We start from the raw sequence: 17,500 nt of genomic DNA on the forward strand, positions 1-17,500 counted from the left end.
GCTGGGTAGACCTGTTGCCCTCGGCCGGCCTTTGGACGTGGCGGCCTAATGCTGGGTAGACCTGTTGCCCTCGGCCGGCCTTTGGACGTGGCGGCCGAATGCTGGGTAGACCTGTTGCCCTCGGCCGGCCTTTGGACGTGGCGGCCTAATGCTGGGTAGACCTGTTGCCCTCGGCCGGCCTTTGGACGTGGCGGCCTAATGCTGGGTAGACCTGTTGCCCTCGGCCGGCCGTGTTACCGGCCGGCCTAATGCTGGGTAGACCTGTTGCCCTCGGCCGGCCTTTGGACGTGGCGGCCGAATGCTGGGTAGACCTGTTGCCCTCGGCCGGCCTTTGGACGTGGCGGCCGAATGCTGGGTAGACCTGTTGCCCTCGGCCGGCCTTTGGACGTGGCGGCCGAATGCTGGGTAGACCTGTTGCCCTCGGCCGGCCTTTGGACGTGGCGGCCTAATGCTGGGTAGACCTGTTGCCCTCGGCCGGCCGTGTTACCGGCCGGCCTAATGCTGGGTAGACCTGTTGCCCTCGGCCGGCCTTTGGACGTGGCGGCCGAATGCTGGGTAGACCTGTTGCCCTCGGCCGGCCTTTGGACGTGGCGGCCGAATGCTGGGTAGACCTGTTGCCCTCGGCCGGCCTTTGGACGTGGCGGCCTAATGCTGGTTAGACCTGTTGCCCTCGGCCGGCCTTTGTACCTGACGGCCGAATGCTGGGTAGACCTGTTGCCCTCGGCCTGCCGTTTTACCGGCCGGCCTAATGCTGAGTAGACCTGTTGCCCTCTGCCGGCCGTGTTACCGGCCGGCCTAATGCTGGGTAGACCTGTTGCCCTCGGCCGGCCTTTGGACGTGGCGGCCTAATGCTGGGTAGACCTGTTGCCCTCGGCCGGCCTTTGTACCTGACGGCCGAATGCTGGGTAGACCTGTTGCCCTCTGCCGGCCGGCCTAATGCTGGGTAGACCTGTTGCCCTCGGCCGGCCTTTGGACGTGGCGGCCTAATGCTGGGTAGACCTGTTGCCCTCGGCCGGCCTTTGGACGTGGCGGCCGAATGCTGGGTAGACCTGTTGCCCTCGGCCGGCCTTTGGACGTGGCGGCCTAATGCTGGGTAGACCTGTTGCCCTCGGCCGGCCTTTGGACGTGGCGGCCGAATGCTGGGTAGACCTGTTGCCCTCGGCCGGCCTTTGGACGTGGCGGCCTAATGCTGGGTAGACCTGTTGCCCTCGGCCGGCCTTTGGACGTGGCGGCCTAATGCTGGGTAGACCTGTTGCCCTCGGCCGGCCGTGTTACCGGCCGGCCTAATGCTGGGTAGACCTGTTGCCCTCGGCCGGCCTTTGGACGTGGCGGCCGAATGCTGGGTAGACCTGTTGCCCTCGGCCGGCCTTTGGACGTGGCGGCCGAATGCTGGGTAGACCTGTTGCCCTCGGCCGGCCTTTGGACGTGGCGGCCGAATGCTGGGTAGACCTGTTGCCCTCGGCCGGCCTTTGGACGTGGCGGCCTAATGCTGGGTAGACCTGTTGCCCTCGGCCGGCCGTGTTACCGGCCGGCCTAATGCTGGGTAGACCTGTTGCCCTCGGCCGGCCTTTGGACGTGGCGGCCGAATGCTGGGTAGACCTGTTGCCCTCGGCCGGCCTTTGGACGTGGCGGCCTAATGCTGGGTAGACCTGTTGCCCTCGGCCGGCCTTTGGACGTGGCGGCCGAATGCTGGGTAGACCTGTTGCCCTCGGCCGGCAGTGTTACCGGCCGGCCTAATGCTGGGTAGACCTGTTGCCCTCGGCCCGCCGTGTTACCGGCCAGCCGAATGCTGGGTAGACCTGTTGCCCTCGGCCGGCCTTTGTACGTGGTGGCCGAATGCTGGGTAGACCTGTTGCCCTCGGCCGGCCTTTGGACGTGGCGGCCTAATGCTGGGTAGACCTGTTGCCCTCGGCCGGCCTTTGGACGTGGCGGCCTAATGCTGGGTAGACCTGTTGCCCTCGGCCGGCCTTTGTACCTGACGGCCGAATGCTGGGTAGACCTGTTGCCCTCGGCCGGCCGTGTTACCGGCCAGCCGAATGCTGGGTAGACCTGTTGCCCTCGGCCGGCCTTTGTACCTGACGGCCGAATGCTGGGTAGACCTGTTGCCCTCTGCCGGCCGTCTTTCCGGCTGGCCTAATGCTGGGTAGACCTGTTGCCCTCGGCCGGCCCTGGTACCGGCCGGCATAATGCTGGGTAGACCTGTTGCCCTCGGCCGGTCTTTGTCTCTGGCCACCCGCGGCGTGGTAGTCCTGTTACCGTCGGCCGGCCTTGCAGCCCGGCCGCCGCGCGATGGCGCCCCGTCTCTTCCATCGGACGCGCGGCCCCCTTGTCGTCTCTGCAGCGGCGAGCACGCCTTCGGCGGTCGGCCTGCACGTCCGGCATGACCGCGGGCACTGGCAGCCCAGCAGGCAGCCCTGCTCTCGCGTCTTCTTCCCCCCGGCGAAAGGCGGGGCGTGAAGGCGGGCGACTTTCGGTCCCAGCCGTGCCCAGGTGTCCCTGCCGGCTCCGTGCGCCAGCATCCACTGGCGAGCTCCGCCGGCCTCTTCCCCAGCCGCGGCCCCTGTCCGCTCCGCCGTCATGGTGCCGGCACCCCACTTCCCCAAGCGCTCCCCGACAGGAGCAGGCAGCGTTGTCGCGCCCCCTCCCCGTGCTCGAATGGACCGCGGCCCTGCTCCGGGCTTCATTTCTGCAGCGCGCTCGCTCGCTCGCTCGCTCGCTCGCGCGCTCCCTCCCTCCCCCCCCCCTCCCCCCTCCCCCCGGCCGCCCACCCGCCGCGCTGCCGCCCTGCCGCAGGCTTGAGCGGCGCCGGGGCGGAGGAGGAAGGAACGCCACCAAAGCAAAAGGCTCCGAGAAAGCTGAACAGAGAGCTTCTTTGACCAGGGACAGACGGCGCCAATCATCCCGCCGCCATCCCTGCTTGTGCACCAGGCTCTCCGCCTGCCGACCTCGGCATCAGCCTCCCGCCGCCGCCGTGTAAACTGCCCGGTGGGACCGTGGGCGGGGGCAGGAAGAGGCTGAAAGTGCTGCCAGGGAGGCTGATGGCGGAGGGCGGGGTCGCCCCCAACCGACAATGGGCAGGGCCCGAGGCAGTCTGAAAGCGCTGCCAGGGAGGCTGATGGCGGAGGGCGGGGTCGCCCCCAACCGACAATGGGCAGGGCCCGAGGCAGTCTGAAAGCGCTGCCAGGGAGGCTGAGGGCGGGGGGCGGGGCGCCCCCAACCGACAATGGGCAGGGCCCGAGGCAGTCTGAAAGCGCTGCCAGGGAGGCTGAGGGCGGGGGGCGGGGCGCCCCCAGCCGACAATGGGCAGGGGCCCGAGAGAGTCTGAAAGCGCTGCCAGGGAGGCTGACGGCGGGGGGCAGGGCGCCCCCAGCCGACAATGGGCAGGGGCGGGGAAAGTCTGAAAGCGCTGCATGGGAGGTTGATGGCGGAGGGCGGGCTCGCCCCCAGCGTTAATGGGTGGCTGCGGAAGACGGGGCAGGGACAGGGAGAGGGCAGGCGGCTTCGTGCCGGCCCCGGGCGCCTCGACAGCGAGCCCTCACGGCCCCCCAAACCCGCGCCGAGGCCCCAAGAGCTCTGCAGACCTTCCGCGGAAGAACCGGCCCGAAAGCGGCCACCCGCTTGCCGACGGCGGCGCCGGTCGCCTCGATGCAGCCGCCTCCGTGGGGCGGGAAGGGGCAGGGCGAGTTGTGCCAGGGCGCGGCGGCTTTGGGCCGAGTTTCGCTGCACGTACGTGCTTCCCCTGGCTGTGCTGCGGCCCGTGAGGTTCTGTTTTGTGGTGGGGGGGGGCTCTGTAGGTAGGGTCTCTGGGGGACGGGGGAGGAGGCGTGGGGTAGGGAGGACGCCGTTTGGGGGGGTCAGTGTGTCAGCAGGGCGAGAACCGGGCACAGGCCCTCCGTCAGCTCGGCTGTGGGCCCAAAGGGATCACAAATAAGATTTGGCAAGAGTTTTGTTTTCCGGAAAAGATTTTCTTTCCGAGTAAATAGAAGAGGCAATCATTCAAAAAAGGCAAAGAGGAAATGAAACAAATCAAATCAAATCAAAACAAAACAAAACAAAACGAAATAAAATAAAATAATAAAATGAAATGAAAAGAAATGAAATGAAATGAAATGATGAAATAAAATGTTGTCGAAAATATGTCTTGGTCTTGAAATCGATTCTGCCGGGCGGGGCAAGGCTGCTGGAGCACTTGGGCTCCGGAGCGTTAAGAGGCTGTGGGGTTTCCCCGGCTCCGAGATGGTACAAGGATGCCTCGTCTACCCGGATCCGCGAAACGTGGCCCGTCCCGCGGCGGCCAGGTCGACGCGGCTCCGGGGCCGGTGGCGTGGGACCGCCGTCGCCGGCGAAGGCGCAGCGGCGGCGGCCGTGGCCGCGACGACCAGGTCTACACGACTCCGGGAAACTTGGCCGGTCCCGCGGCGGCCAGGTCTACTGGGCTCCGGGATGGGCGGCCGCCGTGGCCGCGGCGACCAGGTCTACCCGCCTCCGGGACCGGCGGCGTGGGTCCGCCGTCGAGGGCGAGGGCGCTGCGACGGCCGCGGCGACCGGGTCTACCTAGCTCCGGTGCGACCCGGGCTGCGTGCAGCATGGCGAAGGTAGACCTGTGGTCCGCATCACGGCGTGGGCAGACCTGGTGTCCGCAGCATGGAGCGGGTAGACATGTTGTCCGCCGCATGGAGTGGGTAGACCTGTTGTCCGCGTAATGGAGTAGTTAGACCTGGTGTCCGCAGCTTGGAGTGGGTAGACCTGTTGTCCGCAGCAAGCCGTGGGTAGACCTGGTGTCCGCAGCATGCCCTGGGTAGACCTGGTGTCCGCAGCTTGGTAGACCTGTTGCCCGTTTCATGGCTGGGTAGACCTGGTGTCCGCAGCAAGCCGTGGGTAGACCTGGTGTCCGCAGCTTGGTAGACCTGTTGCCCGTTTCATGGCTGGGTAGACCTGTTGTCCGCAGCATTGAGTTGGTAGACCTGGTGTCCGCAGCATGCCCTGGGTAGACCTGGTGTCCGCAGCTTGGTAGACCTGTTGCCCGTTTCATGGCTGGGTAGACCTGTTGTCCGCAGCATTGAGTGGGTAGACCTGGTGTCCGCAGCATGCCCTGGGTAGACCTGGTGTCCGCAGCTTGGTAGACCTGTTGCCCGTTTCATGGCTGGGTAGACCTGGTGTCCGCAGCAAGCCGTGAGTAGACCTGTTGCCCGTTTCATGGCTGGGTAGACCTGGTGTCCGCAGCATGCCCTGGGTAGACCTGGTGTCCGCAGCTTGGTAGACCTGTTGCCCGTTTCATGGCTGGGTAGACCTGTTGTCCGCAGCAAGCCGTGGGTAGACCTGGTGTCCGCAGCTTGGTAGACCTGTTGCCCGTTTCATGGCTGGGTAGACCTGGTGTCCGCAGCTTGGTAGACCTGTTGCCCGTTTCATGGCTGGGTAGACCTGGTGTCCGCAGCAAGCCGTGAGTAGACCTGTTGCCCGTTTCATGGCTGGGTAGACCTGGTGTCCGCAGCATGCCCTGGGTAGACCTGGTGTCCGCAGCTTGGTAGACCTGTTGCCCGTTTCATGGCTGGGTAGACCTGTTGTCCGCAGCAAGCCGTGAGTAGACCTGTTGCCCGTTTCATGGCTGGGTAGACCTGTTGTCCGCAGCATGCCCTGGGTAGACCTGGTGTCCGCAGCTTGGTAGACCTGTTGCCCGTTTCATGGCTGGGTAGACCTGGTGTCCGCAGCATTGAGTTGGTAGACCTGGTGTCCGCTACATACCCTGGGTAGACCTGGTGTCCGCAGCTTGGTAGACCTGTTGCCCGTTTCATGGCTGGGTAGACCTGGTGTCCGCAGCATTGAGTTGGTAGACCTGGTGTCCGCAGCATGCCCTGGGTAGACCTGTTGTCCGCAGCTTGGTAGACCTGTTGCCCGATTCATGGCTGGGAAGACCTGGTGTCCGCAGCAAGCCGTGAGTAGACCTGTTGCCCGTTTCATGGCTGGGTAGACCTGGTGTCCGCAGCATGCCCTGGGTAGACCTGGTGTCCGCAGCTTGGTAGACCTGTTGCCCGTTTCATGGCTGGGTAGACCTGGTGTCCGCAGCAAGCCGTGAGTAGACCTGTTGCCCGTTTCATGGCTGGGTAGACCTGGTGTCCGCAGCATGCCCTGGGTAGACCTGGTGTCCGCAGCTTGGTAGACCTGTTGCCCGTTTCATGGCTGGGTAGACCTGGTGTCCGCAGCATGCCCTGGGTAGACCTGGTGTCCGCAGCTTGGTAGACCTGTTGCCCGTTTCATGGCTGGGTAGACCTGGTGTCCGCAGCATTGAGTTGGTAGACCTGGTGTCCGCAGCAAGCCGTGGGTAGACCTGGTGTCCGCAGCTTGGTAGACCTGTTGCCCGTTTCATGGCTGGGTAGACCTGTTGTCCGCAGCATTGAGTTGGTAGACCTGTTGCCCGTTTCATGGCTGGGTAGACCTGGTGTCCGCAGCTTGGTAGACCTGTTGCCCGTTTCATGGCTGGGTAGACCTGGTGTCCGCAGCAAGCCGTGGGTAGACCTGGTGTCCGCAGCATGCCCTGGGTAGACCTGGTGTCCGCAGCTTGGTAGACCTGTTGCCCGTTTCATGGCTGGGTAGACCTGTTGTCCGCAGCATTGAGTTGGTAGACCTGTTGCCCGTTTCATGGCTGGGTAGACCTGGTGTCCGCAGCAAGCCGTGAGTAGACCTGTTGCCCGTTTCATGGCTGGGTAGACCTGTTGTCCGCAGCATGCCCTGGGTAGACCTGGTGTCCGCAGCTTGGTAGACCTGTTGCCCGTTTCATGGCTGGGTAGACCTGTTGTCCGCAGCAAGCCGTGGGTAGACCTGGTGTCCGCAGCATGCCCTGGGTAGACCTGGTGTCCGCAGCTTGGTAGACCTGTTGCCCGTTTCATGGCTGGGTAGACCTGGTGTCCGCAGCAAGCCGTGGGTAGACCTGGTGTCCGCAGCATGCCCTGGGTAGACCTGGTGTCCGCAGCTTGGTAGACCTGTTGCCCGTTTCATGGCTGGGTAGACCTGGTGTCCGCAGCAAGCCGTGAGTAGACCTGTTGCCCGTTTCATGGCTGGGTAGACCTGTTGTCCGCAGCATGCCCTGGGTAGACCTGTTGTCCGCAGCTTGGTAGACCTGTTGCCCGTTTCATGGCTGGGTAGACCTGTTGTCCGCAGCAAGCCGTGAGTAGACCTGTTGCCCGTTTCATGGCTGGGTAGACCTGGTGTCCGCAGCATGCCCTGGGTAGACCTGGTGTCCGCAGCTTGGTAGACCTGTTGCCCGTTTCATGGCTGGGTAGACCTGTTGTCCGCAGCAAGCCGTGGGTAGACCTGGTGTCCGCAGCTTGGTAGACCTGTTGCCCGATTCATGCCTGGGTAGACCTGTTGTCCGCAGCAAGCCGTGGGTAGACCTGGTGTCCGCAGCTTGGTAGACCTGTTGCCCGTTTCATGGCTGGGTAGACCTGGTGTCCGCAGCATTGAGTTGGTAGACCTGGTGTCCGCAGCAAGCCGTGGGTAGACCTGGTGTCCGCAGCTTGGTAGACCTGTTGCCCGTTTCATGGCTGGGTAGACCTGTTGTCCGCAGCATTGAGTTGGTAGACCTGTTGCCCGTTTCATGGCTGGGTAGACCTGTTGTCCGCAGCTTGGTAGACCTGTTGCCCGTTTCATGGCTGGGTAGACCTGGTGTCCGCAGCAAGCCGTGAGTAGACCTGGTGCCCGTTTCATGGCTGGGTAGACCTGTTGTCCGCAGCAAGCCGTGGGTAGACCTGGTGTCCGCAGCTTGGTAGACCTGTTGCCCGATTCATGGCTGGGTAGACCTGTTGTCCGCAGCATTGAGTGGGTAGACCTGGTGTCCGCAGCATGCCCTGGGTAGACCTGTTGCCCGCAGCATTGAGTTGGTAGACCTGTTGCCCGTTTCATGGCTGGGTAGACCTGGTGTCCGCAGCATTGAGTTGGTAGACCTGGTGTCCGCAGCATGCCCTGGGTAGACCTGGTGTCCGCAGCTTGGTAGACCTGTTGCCCGTTTCATGCCTGGGTAGACCTGTTGTCCGCAGCAAGCCGTGGGTAGACCTGGTGTCCGCAGCATGCCCTGGGTAGACCTGGTGTCCGCAGCTTGGTAGACCTGTTGCCCGTTTCATGGCTGGGTAGACCTGTTGTCCGCAGCATTGAGTTGGTAGACCTGTTGCCCGTTTCATGGCTGGGTAGACCTGGTGTCCGCAGCATTGAGTGAGTAGACCTGTTGCCCGTTTCATGGCTGGGTAGACCTGGTGTCCGCAGCTTGGTAGACCTGTTGCCCGTTTCATGGCTGGGTAGACCTGGTGTCCGCAGCATGCCCTGGGTAGACCTGGTGTCCGCAGCTTGGTAGACCTGTTGCCCGTTTCATGGCTGGGTAGACCTGGTGTCCGCAGCAAGCCGTGGGTAGACCTGGTGTCCGCAGCTTGGTAGACCTGTTGCCCGTTTCATGGCTGGGTAGACCTGGTGTCCGCAGCATTGAGTTGGTAGACCTGTTGTCCGCAGCAAGCCGTGGGTAGACCTGGTGTCCGCAGCATGCCCTGGGTAGACCTGGTGTCCGCAGCTTGGTAGACCTCTTGCCCGTTTCATGGCTGGGTAGACCTGTTGTCCGCAGCAAGCCGTGGGTAGACCTGGTGTCCGCAGCATGCCCTGGGTAGACCTGGTGTCCGCAGCTTGGTAGACCTGTTGCCCGTTTCATGGCTGGGTAGACCTGGTGTCCGCAGCAAGCCGTGAGTAGACCTGTTGCCCGTTTCATGGCTGGGTAGACCTGGTGTCCGCAGCATGCCCTGGGTAGACCTGGTGTCCGCAGCTTGGTAGACCTATTGCCCGTTTCATGGCTGGGTAGACCTGGTGTCCGCAGCAAGCCGTGAGTAGACCTGTTGCCCGTTTCATGGCTGGGTAGACCTGGTGTCCGCAGCATGCCCTGGGTAGACCTGGTGTCCGCAGCTTGGTAGACCTGTTGCCCGTTTCATGGCTGGGTAGACCTGGTGTCCGCAGCAAGCCGTGGGTAGACCTGGTGTCCGCAGCTTGGTAGACCTGTTGCCCGATTCATGCCTGGGTAGACCTGTTGTCCGCAGCAAGCCGTGGGTAGACCTGGTGTCCGCAGCTTGGTAGACCTGTTGCCCGATTCATGCCTGGGTAGACCTGTTGCCCGCAGCATTGAGTTGGTAGACCTGTTGCCCGTTTCATGGCTGGGTAGACCTGGTGTCCGCAGCATTGAGTTGGTAGACCTGGTGTCCGCAGCATGCCCTGGGTAGACCTGGTGTCCGCAGCTTGGTAGACCTGTTGCCCGTTTCATGGCTGGGTAGACCTGTTGTCCGCAGCATTGAGTTGGTAGACCTGGTGTCCGCAGCATGCCCTGGGTAGACCTGGTGTCCGCAGCTTGGTAGACCTGTTGCCCGTTTCATGGCTGGGTAGACCTGGTGTCCGCAGCTTGGTAGACCTGTTGCCTGTTTCATGGCTGGGTAGACCTGGTGTCCGCAGCAAGCCGTGAGTAGACCTGTTGCCCGTTTCATGGCTGGGTAGACCTGGTGTCCGCAGCATGCCCTGGGTAGACCTGGTGTCCGCAGCTTGGTAGACCTGTTGCCCGTTTCATGGCTGGGTAGACCTGTTGTCCGCTGCAAGCCGTGAGTAGACCTGTTGCCCGTTTCATGGCTGGGTAGACCTGGTGTCCGCAGCATGCCCTGGGTAGACCTGGTGTCCGCAGCTTGGTAGACCTGTTGCCCGTTTCATGGCTGGGTAGACCTGTTGTCCGCAGCATTGAGTGGGTAGACCTGTTGCCCGTTTCATGGCTGGGTAGACCTGTTGTCCGCAGCAAGCCGTGGGTAGACCTGGTGTCCGGAGCTTGGTAGACCTGTTGCCCGATTCATGCCTGGGTAGACCTGTTGTCCGCAGCAAGCCGTGGGTAGACCTGGTGTCCGCAGCATGCCCTGGGTAGACCTGGTGTCCGCAGCTTGGTAGACCTGTTGCCCGTTTCATGGCTGGGTAGACCTGGTGTCCGCAGCAAGCCGTGAGTAGACCTGTTGCCCGTTTCATGGCTGGGTAGACCTGGTGTCCGCAGCATGCCCTGGGTAGACCTGGTGTCCGCAGCTTGGTTGACCTGTTGCCCGTTTCATGGCTGGGTAGACCTGTTGTCCGCAGCAAGCCGTGGGTAGACCTGGTGTCCGCAGCATGCCCTGGGTAGACCTGGTGTCCGCAGCCTGGTAGACCTGTTGCCCGTTTCATGGCTGGGTAGACCTGGTGTCCGCAGCAAGCCGTGGGTAGACCTGGTGTCCGCAGCATGCCCTGGGTAGACCTGGTGTCCGCAGCTTGGTAGACCTGTTGCCCGTTTCATGGCTGGGTAGACCTGGTGTCCGCAGCAAGCCGTGAGTAGACCTGTTGCCCGTTTCATGGCTGGGTAGACCTGTTGTCCGCAGCATGCCCTGGGTAGACCTGTTGTCCGCAGCTTGGTAGACCTGTTGCCCGTTTCATGGCTGGGTAGGCCTGGTGTCCGCAGCATGCCCTGGGTAGACCTGGTGTCCGCAGCTTGGTAGACCTGTTGCCCGTTTCATGGCTGGGTAGACCTGGTGTCCGCAGCAAGCCGTGGGTAGACCTGGTGTCCGCAGCTTGGTAGACCTGTTGCCCGATTCATGCCTGGGTAGACCTGTTGTCCGCAGCATTGAGTGGGTAGACCTGGTGTCCGCAGCTTGGTAGACCTGTTGCCCGTTTCATGGCTGGGTAGACCTGTTGTCCGCAGCATTGAGTTGGTAGACCTGTTGCCCGTTTCATGGCTGGGTAGACCTGGTGTCCGCAGCATTGAGTGAGTAGACCTGTTGCCCGTTTCATGGCTGGGTAGACCTGGTGTCCGCAGCTTGGTAGACCTGTTGCCCGTTTCATGGCTGGGTAGACCTGGTGTCCGCAGCATGCCCTGGGTAGACCTGGTGTCCGCAGCTTGGTAGACCTGTTGCCCGTTTCATGGCTGGGTAGACCTGGTGTCCGCAGCATTGAGTTGGTAGACCTGTTGTCCGCAGCAAGCCGTGGGTAGACCTGGTGTCCGCAGCATGCCCTGGGTAGACCTGGTGTCCGCAGCTTGGTAGACCTGTTGCCCGATTCATGCCTGGGTAGACCTGTTGTCCGCAGCAAGCCGTGGGTAGACCTGGTGTCCGCAGCATGCCCTGGGTAGACCTGGTGTCCGCAGCTTGGTAGACCTGTTGCCCGTTTCATGGCTGGGTAGACCTGGTGTCCGCAGCAAGCCGTGAGTAGACCTGTTGCCCGTTTCATGGCTGGGTAGACCTGGTGTCCGCAGCATGCCCTGGGTAGACCTGGTGTCCGCAGCTTGGTAGACCTGTTGCCCGTTTCATGGCTGGGTAGACCTGGTGTCCGCAGCAAGCCGTGAGTAGACCTGTTGCCCGTTTCATGGCTGGGTAGACCTGGTGTCCGCAGCATGCCCTGGGTAGACCTGGTGTCCGCAGCTTGGTAGACCTGTTGCCCGTTTCATGGCTGGGTAGACCTGTTGTCCGCAGCAAGCCGTGGGTAGACCTGGTGTCCGGAGCTTGGTAGACCTGTTGCCCGATTCATGCCTGGGTAGACCTGTTGTCCGCAGCATTGAGTGGGTAGACCTGGTGTCCGCAGCATGCCCTGGGTAGACCTGGTGTCCGCAGCTTGGTAGACCTGTTGCCCGTTTCATGGCTGGGTAGACCTGTTGTCCGCAGCAAGCCGTGAGTAGACCTGTTGCCCGTTTCATGGCTGGGTAGACCTGGTGTCCGCAGCATGCCCTGGGTAGACCTGGTGTCCGCAGCTTGGTAGACCTGTTGCCCGTTTCATGGCTGGGTAGACCTGTTGTCCGCAGCAAGCCGTGGGTAGACCTGGTGTCCGGAGCTTGGTAGACCTGTTGCCCGATTCATGCCTGGGTAGACCTGTTGTCCGCAGCATTGAGTGGGTAGACCTGGTGTCCGCAGCATGCCCTGGGTAGACCTGTTGTCCGCAGCTTGGTAGACCTGTTGCCCGTTTCATGGCTGGGTAGACCTGTTGTCCGCAGCAAGCCGTGAGTAGACCTGTTGCCCGTTTCATGGCTGGGTAGACCTGTTGTCCGCAGCATGCCCTGGGTAGACCTGGTGTCCGCAGCTTGGTAGACCTGTTGCCCGTTTCATGGCTGGGTAGACCTGGTGTCCGCAGCAAGCCGTGGGTAGACCTGGTGTCCGCAGCATGCCCTGGGTAGACCTGGTGTCCGCAGCTTGGTAGACCTGTTGCCCGTTTCATGGCTGGGTAGACCTGTTGTCCGCAGCAAGCCGTGGGTAGACCTGGTGTCCGGAGCTTGGTAGACCTGTTGCCCGATTCATGCCTGGGTAGACCTGTTGTCCGCAGCATTGAGTGGGTAGACCTGGTGTCCGCAGCATGCCCTGGGTAGACCTGGTGTCCGCAGCTTGGTAGACCTGTTGCCCGTTTCATGGCTGGGTAGACCTGGTGTCCGCAGCAAGCCGTGAGTAGACCTGTTGCCCGTTTCATGGCTGGGTAGACCTGGTGTCCGCAGCATGCCCTGGGTAGACCTGGTGTCCGCAGCTTGGTAGACCTGTTGCCCGTTTCATGGCTGGGTAGACCTGTTGTCCGCAGCAAGCCGTGGGTAGACCTGGTGTCCGGAGCTTGGTAGACCTGTTGCCCGATTCATGCCTGGGTAGACCTGTTGTCCGCAGCATTGAGTGGGTAGACCTGGTGTCCGCAGCATGCCCTGGGTAGACCTGTTGTCCGCAGCTTGGTAGACCTGTTGCCCGTTTCATGGCTGGGTAGACCTGGTGTCCGCAGCAAGCCGTGAGTAGACCTGTTGCCCGTTTCATGGCTGGGTAGACCTGGTGTCCGCAGCATGCCCTGGGTAGACCTGGTGTCCGCAGCTTGGTAGACCTGTTGCCCGTTTCATGGCTGGGTAGACCTGGTGTCCGCAGCAAGCCGTGGGTAGACCTGGTGTCCGCAGCATGCCCTGGGTAGACCTGGTGTCCGCAGCTTGGTAGACCTGTTGCCCGTTTCATGGCTGGGTAGACCTGGTGTCCGCAGCAAGCCGTGGGTAGACCTGGTGTCCGCAGCATGCCCTGGGTAGACCTGGTGTCCGCAGCTTGGTAGACCTGTTGCCCGTTTCATGGCTGGGTAGACCTGGTGTCCGCAGCAAGCCGTGGGTAGACCTGGTGTCCGGAGCTTGGTAGACCTGTTGCCCGATTCATGCCTGGGTAGACCTGTTGTCCGCAGCATTGAGTGGGTAGACCTGGTGTCCGCAGCATGCCCTGGGTAGACCTGGTGTCCGCAGCTTGGTAGACCTGTTGCCCGTTTCATGGCTGGGTAGACCTGTTGTCCGCAGCAAGCCGTGGGTAGACCTGGTGTCCGGAGCTTGGTAGACCTGTTGCCCGATTCATGCCTTGGTAGACCTGTTGTCCGCAGCATTGAGTGGGTAGACCTGGTGTCCGCAGCATGCCCTGGGTAGACCTGTTGTCCGCAGCTTGGTAGACCTGTTGCCCGTTTCATGGCTGGGTAGACCTGTTGTCCGCAGCAAGCCGTGAGTAGACCTGTTGCCCGTTTCATGGCTGGGTAGACCTGGTGTCCGCAGCATGCCCTGGGTAGACCTGGTGTCCGCAGCTTGGTAGACCTGTTGCCCGTTTCATGGCTGGGTAGACCTGTTGTCCGCAGCAAGCCGTGGGTAGACCTGGTGTCCGCAGCATGCCCTGGGTAGACCTGGTGTCCGCAGCTTGGTAGACCTGTTGCCCGTTTCATGGCTGGGTAGACCTGGTGTCCGCAGCAAGCCGTGGGTAGACCTGGTGTCCGCAGCATGCCCTGGGTAGACCTGGTGTCCGCAGCTTGGTAGACCTGTTGCCCGTTTCATGGCTGGGTAGACCTGTTGTCCGCAGCAAGCCGTGGGTAGACCTGGTGTCCGCAGCATGCCCTGGGTAGACCTGGTGTCCGCAGCTTGGTAGACCTGTTGCCCGTTTCATGCCCTGGGTAGACCTGTTGTCCGCAGCTGGGTAGACCTGTTGTCCGCAGCAAGCCGTGGGTAGACCTGGTGTCCGCAGCATGCCCTGGGTAGACCTGGTGTCCGCAGCTTGGTAGACCTGTTGCCCGTTTCATGGCTGGGTAGACCTGGTGTCCGCAGCAAGCCGTGGGTAGACCTGGTGTCCGCAGCATGCCCTGGGTAGACCTGGTGTCCGCAGCTTGGTAGACCTGTTGCCCGTTTCATGGCTGGGTAGACCTGGTGTCCGCAGCAAGCCGTGGGTAGACCTGGTGTCCGCAGCATGCCCTGGGTAGACCTGGTGTCCGCAGCTTGGTAGACCTGTTGCCCGTTTCATGGCTGGGTAGACCTGGTGTCCGCAGCAAGCCGTGGGTAGACCTGGTGTCCGGAGCTTGGTAGACCTGTTGCCCGATTCATGCCTGGGTAGACCTGTTGTCCGCAGCATTGAGTGGGTAGACCTGGTGTCCGCAGCATGCCCTGGGTAGACCTGTTGTCCGCAGCTTGGTAGACCTGTTGCCCGTTTCATGGCTGGGTAGACCTGTTGTCCGCAGCAAGCCGTGGGTAGACCTGGTGTCCGGAGCTTGGTAGACCTGTTGCCCGATTCATGCCTGGGTAGACCTGTTGTCCGCAGCATTGAGTGGGTAGACCTGGTGTCCGCAGCATGCCCTGGGTAGACCTGTTGTCCGCAGCTTGGTAGACCTGTTGCCCGTTTCATGGCTGGGTAGACCTGTTGTCCGCAGCAAGCCGTGAGTAGACCTGTTGCCCGTTTCATGGCTGGGTAGACCTGGTGTCCGCAGCATGCCCTGGGTAGACCTGGTGTCCGCAGCTTGGTAGACCTGTTGCCCGTTTCATGGCTGGGTAGACCTGTTGTCCGCAGCATTGAGTGGGTAGACCTGGTGTCCGCAGCATGCCCTGGGTAGACCTGGTGTCCGCAGCTTGGTAGACCTGTTGCCCGTTTCATGGCTGGGTAGACCTGGTGTCCGCAGCAAGCCGTGGGTAGACCTGGTGTCCGCAGCATGCCCTGGGTAGACCTGGTGTCCGCAGCTTGGTAGACCTGTTGCCCGTTTCATGGCTGGGTAGACCTGTTGTCCGCAGCAAGCCGTGGGTAGACCTGGTGTCCGCAGCATGCCCTGGGTAGACCTGGTGTCCGCAGCTTGGTAGACCTGTTGCCCGTTTCATGCCCTGGGTAGACCTGTTGTCCGCAGCTGGGTAGACCTGTTGTCCGCAGCAAGCCGTGGGTAGACCTGGTGTCCGCAGCATGCCCTGGGTAGACCTGGTGTCCGCAGCTTGGTAGACCTGTTGCCCGTTTCATGGCTGGGTAGACCTGTTGTCCGCAGCAAGCCGTCGGTAGACCTGTTGCCCGTTTCATGGCTGGTAGACCTGTTGTCCGCCGCCGGCCTGGAAGTACTCCAAGGGGTCGCTGTTTCTCGCTGCCTCCGGCTATGTCATCGTAGAAGGCGGCGTGCGCCACTGCGCCCCCTCGGTCACGTACATCGGTTCTCTTTCCGGCCTCCGCCGCTTCGGGCCCATCTGTCCGTATTATGGGAACGAGGTGACGGGCCGTATCCCCACAGGCTGTTGCCGTGCCTGTGTCCGTGGCGGAGAAGGGCGGACGCGCGTGCGGTCGCCAGGGCCAGAAGAACACCGCCGATGTCGGGGCGAGTCGCGTGGCTTCGTCCGGCTTCCCGTCTTACCCAGTTCGACTGGGACAGGTTAGCCCAGAGAGAGAGACCGATGCGATCCGAGAGCCGCTCCCCGGCCCAGGCGAGGCTGCGTGCTCAGTCGGGGGAGAAGCGAGAAAGCCCCCAGAGAGACCGATGCGATCCGAGAGCCGCTCCCCGGCCCAGGCCGAGGCTGCGTGTTCAGTCCGGGGGAGAAGCGAGAAAGCCCCCAGAGAGAGCGATGCGATCCGAGAGCCACCGCGCTCCCCCGGCCCAGGCGAGGCTGCGTTGTTCCAGGCGGGGGAGAAGCGAGAAAAAGGCCCAGAGAGAGGGCGAGAAAGCCGCGAGTGTGTCCCGCTCCGGCCCGGCTGCTGCCGGTTTCGTGACAACGGGGAGCCGGGCGCCTGCTCGCTCCCCCGGGGATGGTGGCGGGCGAGGCGGCGGCGCCTCGCCCCTTTTCTGCCCGGCCTTAAGCCGGGGCCCCGCCCGCTCGCCGGGTGCGGCATTTCTTCGGCTGTCGGTCCCGGTGCACGCTGGTGGCCGGCAGCCGGGGCTGGATTTCTGTGGGGCCGGCCCGGGGTTGTGTTGAGCCTGCCCGGGCTTTCCCTGGCCCCCCTCCCCGAGAGCCCCCCGGGCGTGGCTCGCTTGGCCGAGGTTGGCTGCGCCTCGTTTCCCGCTCCCGACCTGTGTTGCCAGAGTTGTGTCCGTATCGAAAGGGCAGCGGGGGACATGCAGTGGGGCGTGTGGCCTCGCCTCTCGGCTTCGCTTGCTTGCCTGCGAAGGGGGGCTCGGTGACGGGAGTGTCCGGCCCTGCCGTGTGTTGTTGAAGTCGTCCCCCTTCCTCGGCCCTAAGCCGGGGACCCGCGTGTAGCGGGCAGAATTTTTCCGGGGCGGCGGTCGGCCGCGGTGGCCGGCCGTGTCCCCCCCCCCAGGACGGACCCCGCAACCCAACAGAGAGCGAGCGAGCGAGTGAGCCCCCGAGAGTGTGTCGTGGGCGGGGCGGCGGCGCCTCGCCCTTTCTCGGTATCGGCCGGGCGCGATCGAGGCACCGTGCCGGGGCGGCCCGTGGTGTCTGGCCTGCCCCGGCTGCCGTGGTTGCCGTTGCCGGCGGGGGCTGGGTTTTGCGAGCGGCTCCGTTCTTTTTTATTAAAGCGTGCCGGTGTGCGGGGCAGTGTGGGGGTGCCCGCCCGGCCTCCGTTCTTTTTCTCTCGCGGCCCTAAGCCGCGGCACCGAGAAGCGCGCGCTGACGAAGGGTCACGGGCCGCCACCGAAGCGAAAGCGAAAGGCGAGAGAGAAGGGCTGGCTGTGTTGGCGAGTGAGAAAAGAGACCGTATGTCCGGTGGTTGGAGGGGTTTTACGGGAGGAGTTGAGAGGCGCGTTCTCGCCCCCACCCCTGGCTCGTGACCCCCGTGGCTAGCACGGGTCGTGCGACGCATGGCGTGCTTTTTTTTTTAGTTTTTTTTTTGGTGCGGTGGCTTGCCCTTCCCCCCGGCTTTTTTTCCGGGTGGGAAGCCGATCGCTGCGAGGCGGGCGAAAGCCGGTGGCCCGCGGCGTGGTCGGTGGCAGCTGCTCCGTTTTCCGTTGTCTTGCGGCCCGCGGGCGGGTGGCGGCACCCCCCGCTCTCTTCCTCTGCTGCGTGATCGATCCCGAAGGTTGCAAGCGGCCCGCCGGCGTCGGGGGCCTAGGGAGCGTCGGGGAGGCTCGGCGGCGCCAAGGGAGGGCCTCTCGGGGACGTGTCCCGCTCGCACGCATGTTGGAGCCCTGCTCCGTTGCCGTTGTCCCAGGAACCCGCGGCCGCGGGGGCTCCCCGTTGCCCCGCGGCTGCTTTTCTTTCTGTCCCCGTCCGATCGATGAGGCTTTTCGGGTCGCGTCGGAAAGGGCCCCCGGC

Source organism: Sturnus vulgaris, unplaced genomic scaffold, assembly GCF_052056855.1.
Source record: "Sturnus vulgaris isolate bStuVul1 unplaced genomic scaffold, bStuVul1.hap1 Scaffold_692, whole genome shotgun sequence".
In the NCBI taxonomy this organism is placed as follows: Eukaryota; Metazoa; Chordata; class Aves; order Passeriformes; family Sturnidae; genus Sturnus; species Sturnus vulgaris.